Genomic DNA, 20,459 nt, shown 5'->3' with positions numbered 1-20,459 from the left:
AGTCTGACTAAAAATTCGACAGTTTGAAAATCATCTCAAGGAGTAACTGTAGTAGTCCGTGAATGTTTGCTTAAGCTTATTCAGAGAATTGTTTCACGAACATTTATTTTTTGAAAATTTATTATTTATTTTGAGATAGGGTCTTCCTTTTTTTGCCAGAGACAGAGTCTAAGTTGCAGGTTGGTCTGGAACTTGTGATCCTCTTACCTCAGTCTTCTGAGTCCCTAAGATCACAGGTGTGTGCCACCTGCCTGGCTTCTTTTTATTTTGAGTCAGGGTTTTAAGTTGCTGAGGTTGGGTTTGAATTTGAGATTCTCCCACCTTGGTCTCCCAAGTACCTGGGATTGCAGGTGTGATTGGCTAGGGGGCTTGTTTTTAAATTATTATAGCGTAATATCACAAACAGGATGCTACCAGTGATATGATTCACTGATGTTACATATACATACACCCACACACATACACACATGCATACATATATATATGTGTATATATATATATTTTTTTTTAATTTATTTTTTGTGGTGCTTGGTATTAAACTCAGGGCCTCACACATGTTAGGCAAGTGCTATGCCTACCATTCAGCCTCCAACCCTCCAGGAAATAAAATTTAAAATGAAATCAAGGCCATGTGGCCACGTGCAGTGGAGTACACCTGTAATCCCAGCAGCTCAGGAGGCTGAAGTAGGGGGATCGTTGAGTTTAAAGCCAGCCTCGGCAACTTAGTGAAGTCCTGAGCAACTCAGCAAGACCCTGTCTCTAAATAAAATATAAAAAGGGCTGGGGATGTGGTTCAGTGGTTAGTGCCCCTGGGTTCAATTCCCAGTACAAAAAAAGTCCCAAAAAACAAAACCAAAACAATACAAACAAGAATTATCTCACAGTTGGGGACGGAATACATAAACTATGGATTCTTATGTAATGGTATAAAATATGTTTACTAAGAATGATATTAACTTGTATTAACCAAGAAGGAATTCAAGACGAATCACCAAGTGAAGGAGGTGGATTTTGAAAGGTCTGTATGACTTGGGCAGGGATATCCTGGTGACTCTGACTTTCAGGATGTGATTCTAAACTCTGACAGGTACTGAGTTGTGTCTGCTTCCTCACTAGTATAATTACGATAAAGACACTATGAAGGTTGAGTCTCTCTGCTATTGAGGTAATTGACATGGAACACCCACACTATGTTATGATTATTCAGTACAAATTGGCCGTTGATACTAAAAATCAGTAACATTATACATCCCTTAATATGTGTTTAAAAACAAAATCCAAGCCTGCCGTTTCCTTCCTTCCTTCCTTTCTATACTGGGGATTGGACCCAGGATGCTTCACCACTGAGCTACATCCCCAGCCTTTACTTATTTTGAGACAGAGGCTCACTAAGTTGCAGAGGCTGGCCCTGAATTTGTGATTCTCCTGCCTAAGCCTCCCGAGACGCTGGGGTTACTGGTGTGCACCACTTCCGCCCAGCCGTTTCCTTTTTTTCTTACATCAGAATATGTATGAGCTGCCAATATAATGAATGCAAACTAAATACAATTTTCAGAGTCTGATGTTAAGAATGAAATTCTTTTTATTTAGCAATATTGGCAAAAATGATTCCAAGACACACCAGGAGGAAATGTTCCCTCTCCAGAAGCAAGAAGGGGGCAGAGGCACGATTCTGCATCAGAAATGAAGCTGAGAGATGCTGATTTGAGAAGATGTCAAATTGGGAACATTGGCAAGAGGCTGAATCACGTACCCTCTCTGATGAGGGAGGTTTGTGTGAACATTTTTAATTACTCCCTCTTCTTTTTCATATATCTTGCATTTATTAGTTGTACAGTGTATATATTTAAAGTGCCAGGCCTCGTAATATTGCCATGTTTTGTGAAACAAACAGGAACATCATAGAAAATCTAATTCTGAAAAGCTATATTTTTAAAATGTTTTACCATGGGATTAGTTTCAAATGACATGCCTCTAATCCTATAGGGTGTAACATGTGAGTGGCTTTTTGCCAGAAGACAAACATCACTGCCCCATTGTGCCTACAGTGTAGAAGGACCTTGCTGGGCAGGGTCCTGTCACGGACTGGTTGGGAGAGCCTGCCTCACTTATGTGATCAGTTAGCAGGATTCGGTGCTCCAGAAGCAGTAACGCAGACAAGCCTGGGGAGCAGAGGACTGGGAACACCCCGAAACATGGAGAGCAACTATCTGCATGATCACGGGTGGTTCTGACATTTTATGAACTCCTCAGGATCCTCAGATGTTTTCCTTTTTGCATCTTGGGTGCATCAGTCCCATTATAAGCAACGTAACCTAAGGGAGTCTCAGTTAATAAAAAGGATGAACAAGGAGCAATGACAAGGGGGGCGGGTAGCCAGGGTGCTGCAGGCACTGAGGAAAAACTGGAAGGACTGGTGAATGCGGCAGGGCTCTTGGAGGTGCCCACGCCCCAGCTCTCAAGCCTGGGAACACGTCATGCCACCTGGCAAGGGAGCTAAGGCTGAAGATGCACGTGTAAGCTGCTCATCAGGTAACGCAGAGGTAGCGCAACCATCCAGAATTGTCCTGGTGGGCCCAGTAGGGTCACAGAGGCTACTAAAGTTCACTGAGGGGCCAGAGCGAGGCAGACAAAGACGTGATGACAAAAACGGCCAGTGGGTGGCGATGTGAGGACAAGGGGAGGACCTGCCTTTGCTGGTGCTGAAGGTGGAGGAAGGGGCAGAGGCCAAGCAGTGCAGCCGCTGCCGGGAAGGCAGGGAAACACTCTGAGACAGAAGCTTGCTAAGTTGCTCTGGGTTCAATTTTTTTTTTTTTAATCAATCAATTATTATTATTATTTTTTTTTTGTGGTACTGGAGATGGAACCCATGGGCACTGTATCACCAAGTTACATCCCCAGCCCTTTTTGAATAATTAATTAATTAAATTTTGCAGTACTGAGGATTGAATCCAGAGGTGCTTTGTCACTGAGCTACATATCTAGCTGTTTTTATTCATTTATTTTTAAATTTTGAGACAGAGTCTTGATAAATTGCCCAGGATGGTCTTGAATTTGTGATCCTCTTACCTCATCTCCTCAGCTGTTGGGATTACAGGGGTGCACCACCATGCCCAGGAAATTACTGGTGTTTTAAGCCACCAAATGGGTGACTTTATTTCAGCAGCAAAGAAATGGACACAAGCTCTCACACTATAAAACTGAGTCAAACACGTCTTCTCCCTGAACCTGAACATCCTTTGACCACATCTCAGCGACTGAATTAGACCCTGAAGACAACAAAGTAGCTCTGCTCCCTGTGCAGATTGAGCCAGGGGGTTGTGCAGAACAGACAGGGTGTTCAGTGATGGGAATGGACTTTCCACACCTGGCCACGTTCCTTTCCCAACTGCAATGTCTAATGAAATGAGAATTTCAGATAATTAAAATTTTTCATGCAAGCAAGGCATGGTGGCACACACCTGTAATCCCAGAAGCTTGGAAGGCTGAGGCAGGAGGATGGTGAGTTCAAAGCCAGCCTCAGCAAAAGCAAGGTGCTAAGCAACTCAGTGAGACCCTGCCTCTAAATAAAATACAAAATAGGGCTGGGGGTGTGGCTCAGTGGCCAAGTGCCCCTGAGTTCTATCCCGGGTACACCCCCCAATTTTTTTTTTCATGAATACTATGATTTATGACTATTAACATTCCATAATATTATCCTGCATTGTCATACAGGATAACTTCTCTTTTCAGTATTGTTGACATTAAAAAAAAAAGAAATGTCTCAATAACTGTCACAGCGGGGAATCTAAGGAGCTCTGATGACAAAATTAACACTTTGTCCTGGAGGGGATGCTGGAACAGGTGAGCTTCAGGTAAGAATGAGGGAAACCTGAATGAAGTATGGAGCTTAACTTACACAACAAGTAGAAAGTGGGCTGTTAATTGTCACCGTGTCCCATATTCTGAACTCTGGTATAGGGAGCTCTTGGTATTCCCTTTGTCACATTTGTCAATCTCAAAGTGTTCTGTCAAGTAAAATTCATTAAAAGTGGAGAGAGACATCAGCAAATGGCTGGCTGGGGGTCCCTACTTCCTATTTCCTCACTACTCTGCTGCAGCCACCTTGGACAGCACTCTGTGGGTGCCTACAGGTTCAGGCAGGAATATGTGATACCCCCGATGGAGCCCAAGACAGGACGGGTGGGGACTGCCACATCCCCCTCTGACCTTGATTCCACTGCCAAAACTTCCTGACGGTGGGCTCGGGCAGAGTGGGGCGCAGTAGTGCCTCATGTCCTGGCTGCGCATCCTGAAATTTCCCTGCAATTCAGCTCCAGTCCCTCTTGAATGGGGTCCCAGATTGGTCTAGCTCACAGACTGATTCCCAGAGGAAGGTCCCTGTCTACAGTCAGGACAAGGCCCACGAGAGATCTGGGTCTGGACCCAGGGCCTGTGGCTGTGCTTCAGGGGCCCACCAAGGAAATGTCGGGTTGTGGCGACAAGTCTGCAGACCTTGGTCCCACGGCAGATGCAGCGCTGGCCCTGACTCTCACCTGGCCCCTCTTGGCTGTGGTCGTGGAGTGGTCCTGCCAGCTGGGGGACCCCGAGGGAGGTGACCTGGTCAGTGCCCCTGCAGGCTGACCTGCCGAGCTCAGTCATGCTGTTGTACTGCATGGAAAGCAGCCACAGAAATCAGCTCCAGACCATTTCAGCCACAGTAACACAGGAGGCTCACCTGTGCAGGAACATCCAGGATGTACACCTGCTGTTGCCCCAGAGAGGGGCCTGAAGGCCTGGGTCTCGACTGCTGACCTGGAAGCAGCCCTAACATTTGGTTTCGGACACTTGGTTGTGGTCCATGCCAATACTTCTTGTCCACCCAGGGCTTGGATGATGCCACGCCCATCTGTTACTTGGTGACAGGACTGTACCTGTGGACCCAGGTGAGGACCCTCTTCCAGGTGCCACCCCAATGGGCAAGGGTCATGGAGACAGATGAGTCTACCTGGGAGCAGAGAGGACCAGTGTGCTGTGGAGCACCTGGAGAAAGGCCTGCCAAGCATGGACCCCAGTGTGGACCCAGTGTGGCCGAGTGACCTGGCTCATCCCCACTCCACTGCGCCCTGCAAAGTCACTCAGCCTGGAGTCCCAAGGAGAGGCAGCAGTGTGCAGAAGAGCCCGTAAAGACCGCAAGTGGGGTGTGCTCCCTCAAGTGCACAGACCCCGAAGGCTGCAAGGATGAGGGGGAAGCGGGAAAGTGTGGGCCCAGCAAGGGAGAGGAATGAAGCTGGAGCTGCCAGCCCAGAAGCCGAGAGCTGGCGGGTGCCATGCCCGGGATCCCAGAGGCACCGGAGGCCGAGCACGAGGCCCACAAGTCCCAGGCCAGCCTGGGCAACCGAGGGAGACCCCGGCTCAGAATAAAAAATAAAAAGGGCTCATGGTATAGCACAGTGGTTGGGCACCCCTGGGTTTGATCCACAGTACCAAAGGATAAGAAAACAACAACGAAAACAACCCCCCCCCCACCAAATGGAGATCTATAGACACCTGAAAAAGCATTTAAAACAATCACCTCACAGAAGCTCAGTGAAATGCAGGAAATAGCTAAATAAAATCTGGCAAGCTGGGCCCGGCAGTGCCCTCCTGCAGTCCCAGCTACTCTGGGGGCTGGGGCGGGAAGACTGCTTGCCCTGGAGTTTGAGACCAGTCTGGTGAACAGCAATACCCAAATAACATTAGAGCCAGGCAGGTGGCACGAACCTGTGATGCCAGAGACTAGGGAGGCTGAGTCAGGAGGATCACATGTTCAAGGCCAGCCTCAGCAACTTAGCAAGATCCTGTCTCAAAATAAAAGACAAAAAGGGCTGGGGACATGGCTTAGGGGCTGGGGCTATAGTCAGTGGTAAGTGTCTAGGTTCAAGCCCCTGTACCCCTTCCCTGGCAAAAAATATATCATTAGCCAAAAAAACACATGAAGAAAAAAAATTTAATGAAGAAATAGAGATCATTAAAACAAAACCCTGAAATGCTATCGCTGGAATACAATGATGAACTCAAATAACCAAAAGAAAACCAGCAGCAAACCTAATTGGCAAAAGAAAGAACTGGTGAACAGGTCATTTGAAATTAGCTAATTAGATGGACAAAAAGAAAAAACAAAAAAGGAAATTGAAAAAGGGAGGGCTGGGGAGATAGCTCAGCTGGTAGAGTGCTTGCCTCGCAAGCACAAGGCCCTGAGTTCGATCCCCAGTACCGCAAAAAAAAAAAAAAAAAAAAAAGAAAAAGGGAAAAAGTTGTAATGATCCTATTGGACACTATGAACAAATGAGAATTTTGGAGGTTCAAGAGGGAAAAGAGAGAAAGGAACAGAAAGCTATGTAGAGAAACACTGGATCAACACTTCTGATTTTGGCAGGGATTTGGATAACTAAACTTCTCCAAGATTGAGCAATCCAAAGAATACTGCTTGATTATGCTGACCTGGTCAGAAGTCCTCCTGTCTGAGTCTGACTGCTCTGCAGGCTGTGGTAAGCAGGACTGGAGTGAGACGTGACCCCTCCCCTCCTGCTGCTCCCTCTCACTTGCCCTGACTCACCCCGCATCCCCGCCCCACTACTCCGGTCCCATGCCTTGTGGGCCCCTGGGCCTATCTTGTGCTCTGCCGGCTCCTGGGATGCTGCGGGGCAGAGCCACAGGCCCAGTGTTTGGGGGGATGGCCGGCTGCTGCAGGGGGTACGCATGAGGAACAGCTGCATGGGACAGGGGACGCTCATGGGGTGGCATGAGATGGGTGCCCTGGTGTGAGCCTGGTGCGGCAAGGACTGCCCAGCTGTGTGAAGTCTGGATGCCTTGCGGGCGCAGCAGAGGAGCCGCACCATCAGGAGAGGGCTTCTGGCTTAGTTCAGAGCTCAGCTCGTGGCAGGGACTCAGTAAATATTTGCTGAGTGAATGAAGGAGTGAATTAATTAAAGTAACTACTGAAAGTGAGGCAGGGAATTCATGAGAACGGTGTAGTTACTGGGGGTGGAAGAACAAATTCTAACTAAAGGAGTGTGAGGGCAGACTGAATCGCAGCACACAGGCAGAACCAAGAATCGAGGGCGCCTGGCATGGTGGCACACGCCTGGAATCCCAGTGGCTCAGGAGGCTGAGGCAGGAGGGTCACAGGTTCAAAGTCAGCCTCAGCAACTTAGTGAGACCCTGTCTCAAATAAAAAAATAAAAAGGGTTGGGGTTGTGGCTCAGTGGTTAAGTGCCCTCGAGATCAATAACTGGTACCAAAAAACAAAACAAAACAACCCCCCCCCCAAAAAACAAACAAACAAACAATTGAGGGAGACATACAAATATTTTAAGGGATTGGATAAATATTAAAAGGGGAGGATCACAATTGTCAATACAAGGATGTCAGGAAAAACTGTTAGGTGGAATGGGGAGTTTTTGGAAAGGGGGTGTAAAACCACTAAGGGGACCTGGGAGGGCATGTATATGCCTGAAATTGGGATCGGACATGGCGAACTATACAGGTGAGCAAAAGAAACCATACCTGAGAAGGGAAAGGGGAGAGGGTTTTCCTAGGAAGGAAGATTCAAAAGGAGACTCTTGAGGTGAAAAGGAAAAGTTAGGGTAAAAGCCGGGTCTAGGCGGGGCAGAATGGAGGACCACAGATGTGGCCTCTCCAAGGCAGGAGGGTTGCTTAGGGGAGGGTTCAAGTGGCTCTCCTGACCTGTCACTCCTGCTCCTAGATCCATGGAACCTAATGAATGACTGCTGCCCAATTAAAAAAAAAAAAAAAAAAGACACTATCAAAATAAAAAATTACAGATTATTAACATTAAATAAGGAGAAAGAAGAGAGAAAGAGGCAGAAAGCAACTTCCCAAATCTTGGCTGGGATTTAGATATCCAGTTCAGGAAATTGCAACAACTCCAAGCAAGATCGATCCAAAGAAGAATATTTGAAGTACATTATAATCAAACTATCAAAAGTCAAATACAAAGAATCTGGATAGTGGTGACAGATAGGAGGGTCATCACATTTGAGGGAAACGCTGTAAGGGGAACAGTAGACAATGCAACAGAGACTTTGTGAGCCAGGAGGGAGTGGAATGATGTATTCAAAACAGAGAGGAAAGAACTTCCAATCAGGAGTAGTATTCCCAGCAAAGCCATCCTTCAGAATGAAGATGATGACGTTTCAGGACACAGAAGAGCTGAGGGAGTCCATCACCCTGCAATCTGCTCTATAAGAAATGCTAGAGAGTTTTCAAGTGGAAAGAAAAGGATATTAAGCAACAATATGAAAGCACAGGAAAGAACAGGACTCACTCGTAAGGTAAGTGCACAACACTCTAGTTCCGCCGTGATGATCTATTCAGGAGGGTGAGGCAGGAGGGGCCAAGCTGGAGACAACAAACAAAATACCCCCCCCCCCATCAGAAGATAGCTACAAGGCAGCTGTCACCATCTGTTAAAGGTTGTACCATCCAGAAGATGTGGAATTTGACTTAACATAATGTGGGTGGGGGAGAAATGGGTAGAGGTTGTTTCTCTTCCAATGCTAAGTTGTTATTAGCTTAAACTACAATGTTGCAACTATTAAAGATGCTTTATGTAGTCCTATGGCAACCATAAATAACAAAGTCTCTGGAAGATACATAAAAGGTAAAAGATCAAAACATACTGTCCGAAAAACTGAACACATTATACAGGACGATAGCAAGATTGGAAAAAAGAAAGAAAGTTAGTAAACGATGCTCTGGAGGTGGAGAGGAGGATCGTGAGTTCAAAGCCTGTCTTGGCAATTTAGCAAGGCCCTAAGCAACTCAGTGAGACCCTGTCCCTAAAAAAAAAAAAGGGTGGTGATGAGGCTGAGTGGTTAAGTGCCACTAAGTTCAATCTGTGGTACCAAAAAACCAGTTAGTAAACAATGAACAAAATGGCAACAGAAGATCCTTGCAGGTCACTAATTACTTTAAATCTAAACAGATGACACTCTCCAATCACAGTGTGGCTGGGGATTTTAGTTCAGTAGTAGAGCGCTAACCTAGCATGTGCAAGGCCTGGGATCGATGCCCAGTGCAAAAAAGAAGAAGAAAAAGAAAAAAGAATCCAATAATATGTTGCTTGCAAGAAACACATTTTAGCCTTAAGGACAGACAGAGAGTAAAGTGGGGGGCGGGGGGAATATTCCAGGCAGGAGTAGCTATGTTTATAAGACAAAATAGAATTTAAATCAAAACCTGTAGAAAAAGCAAAGGTCATTCTATAATTGTAACGGTATCAATTCATCAAGATAATGTATAATAATTTGTAAATGTATTTGCCACCCCTGTCATCAGAGCACCTAAATAAATTCAGCAAATATCAATGAATATGGGGGAGAAGCAGACGGCAATATAGCAATAGCAGGGGAATTCCATAACCTACTTCCAACAATGGGCAGAGCATCCTGACAGAACATCAGTCAGGAAACTTTGGGCTGGAATTAAACTTCACACCAAACAGACTTACAGACAATACTCGGCATCCCATCCATCAGCAGCAGAATACACATTCTTCTGAGTGCACAAAAAACCTTGTCCGAGACAGAGCATATGTGAAGCCACATAACAAGTCTTAACTGATCTTAGAAGACTGAAATTAAATTGATTATCTCTTCTGTCTACAGCAGTATGATCCTGGAAATCAATAATAGGAAAAATGCTAGAAAATTTTAAATTATGTGGAAATTAAAAAACATGATTGTAAACACTAATGGCTCAAGGAAGAAAATAAAAGTGAAATTAAAATATATTCTGAGAATCTGGGTGTGGTGGCACATGCCCATAATCTCAGAGCTTGGGAGGCTGAGGCAGCAGGAACTCAAGTTTGAGGCCAACACTATCAATTTAGTGAGGTCCCAAAAAACAGCTGAAATGTAGCTCAGTGGGTTTAGTCCCCAGTACCAAAATACTAGCAAACTGAACTCACAAGCACATCAAAAGGATCATTCACCATGATCAAGTGGGGTATATCCCAGGGATACAAGTATGGTCCAACATATGTCAATCTATGAAAACGATACAGAGGAAGGACAAAAGCCACATGGTCATCTAAAGAGATGCCAAAAAACAAAAACAAACACCTCAACACAGTAAGGCTAACCATCACAAGCACACAGATGACAATGTAATTAAGACCAACATTGAAAGCCTTCCTTCAGGATCAGGAACAAGACAAAGATGCCCACTCTTACCACTTCCAATCAAAACAGTCCTGGAGGTATCAGCCAGAGAAATTAGCCAAGAAAAAGAAATAAAAGGCATCCAAACTGGAAGGAAGAAACTGTCTGCAAATGACATGACCTTATATTTGAAAAACCTTACAGACTACCAAGAAGCTATTAGAAATAATAAATGAATTCAGTAAAGGCACAGACTACAAAATAACATAGAGAAGTCAGTAGCATTTCTATACACTAACCATGAACTATTAAAGGAATCAAGACAGCAATATCCTAATAGTATCAAAATACAAAAACACCAAACCAAAACAAACAAAACCACTCAGGAATAAATCTAATGTAGGAGTTGAAATATCTGTATGTGGAAAAGTATAAAAATGGATAAAAGAAATGGAAGAGACCACAAATTAAAGAAGATATTCCTCATTTAGGGTATGCAAAAATCAATATTGTTGAAATGTCCACATTAACCAAAGTGATCCACAGCTTCTGCAACACCTCTCTCTTTCTCTATCACACACACTCTTCCCTAAAATTTGCATGGAATCACAAAAGATTCCAAGTAGTCAAAGCAATAAGAACGAGCAAAAAGAACGAAGTGGAGGCTTCACATGACCTGAACTTGATATCTACTACAAAGGTACAGGTTTTGTACCCACGCATACCGGGAACAGTCTGAAGAAGTGGTGCTGGGAAAACTAGATATTTCATGAAGCATTCACTCATACAAAATTCAATCTGAAATGCTTAAAAGACTTAAACACAAAACTTGAAAATGTAAAACTAATAGTAGGGAACACAGGGGCAAAGCTTCTTGTCAGTGGCCTTTGGAAATTCCAAAAGTATAGAAAACCACAAAAGTATAGAAAAACAAAAACAATGAATTGCATGAAATTAAAAAGTTTTGCACAAGGAAAAAAAAAAAAAAATCCAAAACACCCAGAAAACCAAAACCAATTCATTAGAGAGAAAATGTACAGATTAGTAGAAAATATATGCAAGCAATTCATCTGATAAGCAGTTTCTAATAGTCATACTATATAAGGAATTAACATAACCCATTAGCATGAAAACAAAATACCAGATTAAAAATTGGATTGAAGGCTTTGAATGGACATTTCTCAAAAGAACTCACACAAATGACTAACAAGTATGTGAATAAGTATCCAGCATCACTAATAACTTAATGAAAATTAAATCCATAATGGGATGTTACATAAGAATGGCTTCTATAAAAAAATAAAGATAAGAAAATAAAAAGAGAAGAAATGTTGGCAAGAGAAGTGTAAGGAAAAGGGAACTCCTGTACAGTACTGGTGAGAATGTAAATAAATTAGTAGAGTCATTACAGAAAACAGTATGGAGAGCCCTCCAAAACCTGAGTAAGCTGGGTGCCCTGTGGAATACCTGTCACCCAGAGGCTTAGGAAGCTGAGGCAGGAGGATCACAAGTTTGAGGCCAGCCCTGGGTAACTTAGCCCTGTCTCAAAATAAAAAATAATAAATTTAAAAAATGGGGGATGCCACTCAGTGGTAAAACACTCCTGGGTTCAATCCCCGGTACCAAAAACAAAACAAAACAATAAAAAAGTCAAAGGTAGAACTACTATAGGATCACACTATTTTTTTTTTTTTTTTTTTTTACTCAATTCAAAAGAATTCAAATTACTATGTTGAAGAGACACCTACACTCTCATGTCCACTGCAAGATTGTGGACAAGACCCAAAGTAAGGAATGAACCTGAGCATCCATCAATGGTGTGAACAGATAAAGAATGTGGTGTACACACACAAAGGAATAGAAGGAAATCCTGTCATTTGCAACAAAATGTGTGCACCCAGATGACATTTATGCTTAAGGAAATAAGCCAGTCATAGAAGGCCAAATATGGCATGACTTGATCAACATATGACATCTACCAAAGTAAAAATGATGGAAACAGAAAGGAGCACTGTGGTTTAGAGTCTGGGTAGGGGATGGAGAACAGGGAGATTAAAGTGTACAAAGTTTCAGTTGGACGGGGGAAATAAGTTCTGGAAATCTATTGTGTGGTTTGGTGACTATAAGGAATAATACTGTATAGAATACTTGAAAATTACCAAGTAGAGTTTGAATGCTCTCATCACATTAGGGAAGGTATGTCCTAATCACCTTGAGCCAATCATTTCACAGTATGTACACTAGTCAAACCATCAAGTTGAACACCATATTTATAACTTGTCAGTTAAGTAAAAATTTTAAAACACCAACGATGCTTAAAAAATAAATAATTACAATAACCCATCACTTCCATGTCAAAGAAAGTTAGTGCTGAAAGTAAGTTAGTCCCCTCCTCTTCAAACCACACACTAACATAAAGCGCTAAAATGAACCTCTAGGAGGTATTTTTCTATCCCATCAGCTTCTTAGAAAAGCAAGACGATTTGAACAATTTTCCCCATGGGTTTGTGAATTACCCCCCCCCCCCCCCCCAGAGGGTTGGTCTGAGAATACATTGAGGCCACTGCATGGTCCTGACACATCCACTGGGGAGGAATTACTGGGATAAGGTGCTATTAGGGAGGACACTGAGGACCAAGTAAAGTAAAAGTCCTACAAGTAATACAAACACAAGTCATTTAAGGAACAAAAAGGAAACTCACCTGAGCCTTGACTTTCAGATGTGTAAATATTCTGCCTTACGATGCTTTTCTCAGCTGGCCTAGGAGAAAGAGGACAATGAAGCGACACCAGTGGCTTTTTGGATCACAGGTTACCTTAGAAAACACATGTGAAGGAACAGTTGTCCCCAGGCCATAAATAAAACCAATCAGAAATGAGAGGGCCAGAGGTCTCTGGGGTCCAGGGTCTAGTACCTGTCCTGAAACACGGGCTGAGCCTCCACCTGCCTCCCCAGTCAGGCACCTGTGCAGAGAGAGCAGGAAGTGTGGATCTGGGCTTCCTCCGGTCACCCGCGAGCCTGCACCAGGGCAGGACACTTCTCCAAGACTGCCAACTCCGACCCTGCTCTATTTTTTTTCCTCTTTGGTGTCGGGATCGAACCCCAGGCCAGCATGCTAAGCAGCAGCTCCCGCGCTGACTCCCCGCAGCCCTTCCGTGTCCCTGACGGTCACCTTTCGGGCAGGTACGCGGGCACTTGGTGAGGGCAGAACGGCGGCTGAGCACCGGCCACACTATGCCGCCCGTCACACCCCCTGCGGCCCGGCCTCCCCCGAGGGGGGCGCTCCCTCCGCGCCCCACGGTCCCCGCGCCCAAGGCCCCGCACACACCTGTGTCGCTGTGGAAGCCACAAAGCGCGGCCGTCAGCCCAGGCGTGCCGGCAGCAGGCAGGCTGCGGGCTGCGTCGCGGGCACGGCCGCTCACCTAGCGCGTTCCCATGGACACCGATGACGCCCACTCACGCACCTGTGCCATGGTTACGGGGACAGCGGGCAGCCCGCGTCACGCCCGCCCACGCCTGCGCCCGCCACCAGCCGGCGCTAGTGCGCATGCGCAGAGGCCGCGGCCGGGACCGGCCACCGACACGTTGGCCCACCGCGGCAACCTGCGCATGCGCATCTCCAGAGGCCGCGGAGAGCTGGACAGTGTCCTCAGACACCCCTGCCGTATCCATGGGAACCGGTCGAACACCAGCCTCCCAGCACGCAGCGCAGGGGCCCCGGGAGGCGCGGGGTCACGCGATGGGCAAGTGCGGGGGGCGCGCCCAGGCCCTGGTGTCGGTGGCGTCTGGAGGGCAAGGCAGCGCAGTCACACTGGATGCGACGGGGACCGCTCGGGACGCGGCACCACCCACTGCCGTGAGTTTTGAATTTGAAACAAGCACATCAGAGGACAGGTTAGGGTCCGCTAAATAGGCACAGGCTCTATCTGCCAATGACATACTCATAGTCGACAGATGACTTATCATGGATTACAAATGAAGACGGTGGGGTGAATGCATCTATTTCCAGAAAAATGTATCTGCAGGGCTGGAGATGTAGCTCTGTAGTGCTTGCAAACATCTAACTTGAGTGCTGATATCCAGGGAGCTAAGAACATAGGCTTTGTGGTATGATCGACGTGAATCTGAGCAGTGACAGGTACCAACCTGTTTCCATAAAGGCAAAACTGGGATTAAGATTACCACAAAGTATGGATTTCCTAACTATTATGTGAAAAAATCTACATAACATATGCAGTAGAGGTTGGTCATCCCTAGTCCAAAAACTTAAATTCCAAAATGCTCAGGAGTTTTTGGATTTAAAAAAAAAAATATTTTAGTACTTGGGATTGAACCCAGGGGCACTCTACCACTGAGCTAAGTACATCTCCAGTCCTTTTTATTTTTCATTCTGAGACCATGTCTCACTCAGTTATCCAGACCGCCTCAAACTTGGAATTCTCCTGTCCCGGTCTCCAGAGTTGGTGGGCTTATAGGTATGATGTGCCTGCCTGTCTGGATTACAGATGTTACCCAGGAAAAGTCTATGCAAATACCCGCAAATCTGAAAAACTCCAAAATCATAAACATTTCTCTTCCCAAGCATTTTGGATAAAGGGTACAAAAAACCTAATTTTTTTTTTCATTTTTGTGATACTGGGGATGGAACCCAGAGCCTGGTGTATGCTAGGCACACATGCTCTACTACTGGGTGATATCCTCAGGCCAGTAATGTGTGACTTAAGGTAGGATAGCTACTACTTTGAGATCAGTAACATCACATATTACTTAATCCATTTTTATAAAAGAAATTCAAGTCTATTTCTCTTATGCTAAAGTACATGCTTCCCAATTCTGCTAATTAACCAATGCTAAATAAAAACAACTTTCAAAGCCTGATTGTTAAGCATGAGATTCTTTTTAATTTACAACAGTAGTAAAACAGATTCTAAGACACGTAAGGAGGAAATGTTTCCTCTCCATCTGCAACTAGGGAGACGGGGACATGATTCTTCATCAAAAATGTAGCTCAAAGAATGAGAAGATTCCAAATTGAGAACATTGGAAAGAGGCTAAATCATGTGTTCTGCAGTTTAGGAGAAACTTCTGTAAACTATTGTCATCTTAAACATTCTTCATAAATCTTAGAATTTTTCCTTGTAAATGTAATCATGGTAATGCCATTTTTACAATTTCTTTTTGTAAGGCATCAGATCAATAATTATTCTGTGAAAAAAACACTAAAATCCTGGATGACCTAACTCTGAAAAGCTGTCTTGATCATTTGCTGCTTTGGGATTGGCTTCAAATGATGTATCTCTTATCCTATAAGGCATGAACATGAGGGTGTTCAAAGCAAGAGAAATATCCCTGTTGCACTCTTTCCCACACAAGCTCACAGGTGTACTATGACCCATCACTGGCATGGATTCCTTTTACAAACTAAGATCTGCAGAGTCTTTGACTCATTTACATGATCACTTAGAAGGATTTTATACTCTGGAAATAAACACAATCATGCTTAGAGGGGGAGTGAGGATTGGTAACACACACATGAAAACAGCAGTAATTAGCTCTGGAGAGGACTACTATGGGTAATTCTGACATTTATGAACTCCTCAGGGTCCTTAAATTTTTTTTTTTTTTTTTGCAGTAGAAATCCATTATTCCCATTATAAAATACATAATATAAGGGAGTCCCAAATTAAAAAAAAAAATTAAAAAGAAGGAAGAGGAGATTTATGGGGGATCTGTCTTTTCATCATTAAGGAGAAGCCTGTGATAGGCAGAAGGACTGTTCTCAGAGATGTCCATATCCTAGTTCACAAACCAGGAATATGTCACGTCACTTGACAAGGGAATTAAGATTGAAGATAAACATAAGTTGCTAACTAGGTAACCTAAAGATAAACCATCCAGACTTATCCTGGCAGTCCCAGTGAGATCACAAATGCTACTAAAATTAGATGAGGAGGGCAGAAGATAAAAGTGTGATGACAAAATCAGGGTCAGAGGAATGTGATGTGAGGACAGGCATAGTGGCACACTGCTGTAATCCCAGCGGCTCAGGAGGCTGAAGCAGGAGGATCAAAGTTTGAGGCCAGCCTCAGCAACTTAGCGAGGGTCTCAATATAAAAAATAAAAAGGGTTGGGAATGTGACTCAGGAGTAGAGTGCATTTGGGCTCAATCCCAAGTACTAAAACATAAAAAGAATTAAAAACTAAAAAAAGGAGGGAGGTGATGTGAAGACAAGTCAAGGACTTGCCTTTGCTGGTGTTGAAGGTAGAGAAAGGGGCAGAGGTCAAGCAGTGCTGGCAGCCTCTTGAAGCTGGGAAGGCAGGGAAACAGGCTGGCTCCCAGGAGGAGTTCCCAGGAGGAGCACAGCCTTGAGCAGATGGGTTTGGCCCAGAGACAACTATCAGACCTCTGACCTTTGCACTGTATAATACTAACATGTAAGTCCTAAATCTGGTTAGTTATTACAGCAGCAAGAGGAAATTCACATAAGGTCTAATAATGAAATAAAAGTGTGATTAAAACGAATGGCCTAGGGCTGGGGTTGGAGCTCAGTGGTAGAGCATGTATGAGGCACTGGGTTCAATCCTTAGCACCATGTAAAAAAAAAAAAAAAACAAAGGTAGAAAACAAACAGAAACCAAAGGGCCCTGGACCACTCTTGCAGTCTCAGTAGTACAATTACACCCTGAGCATAAAAGTGCAGCCCACTTGCCTGTGCAGGCAGAGCCCGAGCATGTGCAAAGTGGAGAGCGTGCCTGGTACAGGCCATGCCCCTCTCCTTCAATGAACCATCAGCTCTCAGGTGCTGTTGGGTACTATACTTTCAAAGGTCTTATAAAAAGGAATTTCTAGGAAGTTTAAATTTCTCGTGCTCCATTTCTTCATGTGAGTGTTGCTTGCTATGTTACATGCATTTTGCTTTCCCTTCTATGTAAACATGAGTCTTCAGAGCTGCATAGTGTTATCTAACATAATGCAATTGTGGCTTGCGACCACTTCCATTATCCTGAACAATAACTGTGATCAAAGAAAACAATAGTCTTGATTCCAGTCCACTGGGCCTCAGTTTCTTAGGGACATGTGCAACCCCTAAAATATCATGAAATTACAGACTTCGTCATCTAAAAAACCATAATCACCCCTGTCCCTGCAACACACAAGTTAACTGCACCTGCAAACATACGATGAGTGTTTGTGCAATTTACCTTGGAAAGTTATAGGTGGAGCTCAAGGAAGGGCCTCAGGCTGAGCTTCCTGTGCTAGGCTGTCTGAGGCTCTGGTTCAGTGTTGACCTTCACATGGTTGTGGCTCATTGTGTGTGAACACCCAGGCTTTCCATGCAGCCTCCACGGGAGGCATTTACTGAGCACTTATGCTCCAGTGGCTCATCTCTGGGCTTGAGGTATATTAACACATTTCGCCTTCATCACAATCTTAACACAACTCAAAAGCCAAGAAAAGGAAGGGACAGGATTGAAATCCTGATGCAACAGATCAGGATTAGCAAACTACTGGCCACAGGCCAAATCCAGTCTCAGCCTGCCATGGATAGCCAGAGTAATGAGCAGTTTTACATTTTTAAAGGGTTTATAAATGGAAATATACAAGAAGCGAGAGGGAGCATAATTCTTTCCTGAAATGTGAGCTGAGCCAAGTGACTTCCATTGAAAGAGTATAGTATGGGGAGGCAGAAGTAGTAACTTGCCTCAGCTAGGTGGTCAAGGTCAACCTCAGTAGTCATAAACCAGATTAATAGTATGTATTCTTGCTATGATGAGATAAACATGGCAATTACCTCTGCTCATCTTTACTGTAGGCCTAAGACCTAGTCTAATCATGAGAAAAATATTAATCAAATTCCAGTAGAGGAGCATCCAACAAAATACTTCACCTTGGGAATTGTTGAGGTCATTGAAATTGAAGTCCAAGAAGCCACTGCAGCCATGATGAATCTGAGGAGATGTGACAACAGATGCAATGTGGTGTACTGGAGGGGACCCTGGAATGCCCAAAGAAAGTTAGGTAAACACTACAGAAAATGGGATAAATCATGAATTTTAATTAGTAATAATACATGAAAACTGGCTTAGTAATTGTAACAAGTGTCTCCCACTAACCTAAGTTTTTTTGTGGGTGTATTACGGCTTGAACCCAGGGACCCTTAACCACTGAGCCATATCCTCAGCCCTTTATTTTGAGACAGGGTCTTGCTAAGTTGCTGAGGCTGGCCTCAAACTTGTGATCCTACTGCCTCTGCCTCCTCAGTTACAGGAATTACAGGTGAGGGCCACCACACCTAGCATAACCTCAGGAGTTAATTGAGGAAGTTGGGGGGTGTAGATGTCTGGAAACTGCACTATCTTCACAATTATTTTACAAATTTAAAACTGTTTTGGAAGGAAAAAAAATATAAAAAGAAGAAAAATGTGCAACCATAGGTAGTATACAAAACATAAAATACTCACCACCTATACTTTACAGAAAAAACTGCCAACTTTGGTTCTAGATCCTGAATTACTATTAAATCGTATTGCTTCTCTCAGTTCACACAGAGAAGTAACTGAGAATGTCTGAGATTGTCAGATTTGAAGGCAGAGTTGACAGAGTGAAAAAAAAAAAATTTTGTGTGGCACTGGAGAATGAATCCAGGGTGCCTATGACTGAGCTACATTCCCAGCTCTTTTTATTCTAAGACACAGTCTTGCTAAGTTGTTGAGGCTGGCTCCAAACTTTTGGTCCTCCGTGCCTCAGCTTTCTGAGTAGTTGGGATGTCAGGTGTGCACAATTGTGCATGGCTAGGGCAAATTTTGACTTACTGATTACTGGGAAATATCCCTGCCTTTGTGCAGACCGCACTCTCAAAACTTCCACATAGGTGACACCTTCACCATTTACCAAATAAAAGAAGCAAACCACCTTCGTTTTTTGCTGTGCTGAAACTAAAACTAATGGGAAAAAGACTAAAAAATTTTGTTTTTTGATTCCACCTAAAAACGAATCCCCTTCTTATCAAAACACTGTAAAATAAAGTGCCAACATTAACCCCAGGGGGTACTTCAGGATGCTTTTTCTGGAGGACAGGTGTTCAGGGAAAAAGAGGAAGCTGCGCATGAGGCGTAAGGACCTTTCTGGATGCAGGCTACATCAGAAAATACCCTCGGAAGGCACACCCGCCCCCGGTGCATCCTACGATCAGTCTGAAAATGGGACTGGAGGGTCTTAGAGCTGCCTGGGGTTCTGAAACGCCAAGTTGGCCCTCTCGTAGTTTCCCATCTTAGTGCTTCTTCCCAATAGGAATTCTCCTCCCCAGACTCCCAGGTCTTTTAAAACGGGTTCCCTGCGTAGGAGTAATTCTGGTTCTACAAGTGTTTCCAGCGGGCACCCAGGCGTGGGAAGGTGAAGTCGGGAGAAGCGGCAGCCGCCGGAGGCAGGGCACACCGCCGCCCCTACGCCTTCCCCGCACAAGCCGGGTCCCTGGCGGCGGTGACGCACAGAGCCCGGCGGCTTCACCCCGCAGACGCCCGCACAGCCGGGCGCACCTGCGCCTGGGTGACCTGGACAGAGCCCGCCCCCAGCCTGCCACTCACAGGGTCGCACCTGGCTTCTCCGCGGCTCCGCGGCTTCCTCCGCGGGCAGGTTATTTTCGGGTCTCCTCCCTCGGTTCCTCTTCCTTGCGCCATCCTCGCCGCCCGGCATGAGGGTCCCTCCTGGGTTCCCAACAATGCCCTACTCCGGCAGATCCGCTTTCCGCCCCGCTTCAGGAGCGGACGCAGGGCTTGAGAACTCCGGAGGGCACCCAGGAGGAGCCCGGTTTCAAACTCCCGCCAGCCCATCAGACCTCCCGACATGCAACTCGGCGGGCTCCTCCCTGGGCCGTGCCCCAGAGACCTCTGGGAAACGTAGTTCGGAGGCCCGGAGTCCAGGGAGCGGAAGTGCCCCGCCCTTTTTTCCCAGCATGCAGCGGTGCACCGCCCTAAAGGCGCCGAGCCGGAAGACCTCGGGGAGGTATTCCCAGTGCGGGAATCCAGAGGCTGGGCTAGTGTGTCAGGGGCCCTCCCTGACAGGGAGTGGGCAGGAAGTCCACTTTCTTTTCTTTGTTTGTTGTGTGATTGGGGAATAGGACCCCAGGGCTTCTGGTATGCTAGGAAAACGCTCTACCCCTGAGTTCAATCCCCAGCCTTCTTGTCCACATTTTTTTTTTTTTTTTTTTTTTTTTTTTTGGTACCAGGGATTGAACGCAGGGGCGCCTAACCACTGGGAAGCATCCCCAGCCTTTAAGTTTTTCATTTTGGGACAGGGTCTTGCCAAATTATTG

At 45.1% G+C, this 20,459-nt stretch overlaps 1 protein-coding gene across 3 annotated transcripts in view; it reads right to left on the bottom strand.

Moving 5' to 3' along the window:
- The window catches only part of Znf331 (zinc finger protein 331), a 35,959-nt gene extending 16,116 nt beyond the window's left edge, over positions 1-19,843 (bottom strand). Inside the window, exons 1-3 of one of the 3 annotated variants that reach the window (XM_047529837.1) lie at positions 19,742-19,843; positions 18,036-18,143; positions 12,848-12,906 (exon numbers count right to left, since the gene is read on the bottom strand). The gene's annotated coding sequence lies outside the window, so the exon portion shown is untranslated. Of the gene's footprint in view, positions 1-12,847; positions 12,907-13,060; positions 13,287-18,035; positions 18,144-19,731 lie in introns of those variants that run through there. The other 2 variants (XM_047529838.1, XM_047529836.1) reach the window with 2 other exon arrangements.
- Positions 19,844-20,459: the final 616 nt, after the last annotated feature.

Source organism: Sciurus carolinensis, chromosome 16, assembly GCF_902686445.1.
Source record: "Sciurus carolinensis chromosome 16, mSciCar1.2, whole genome shotgun sequence".
NCBI lineage: Eukaryota > Metazoa > Chordata > Mammalia > Rodentia > Sciuridae > Sciurus > Sciurus carolinensis.
Note: the sequence above shows the minus strand (reverse complement) of the source record. Positions and strands in the feature narration are given on the sequence as shown.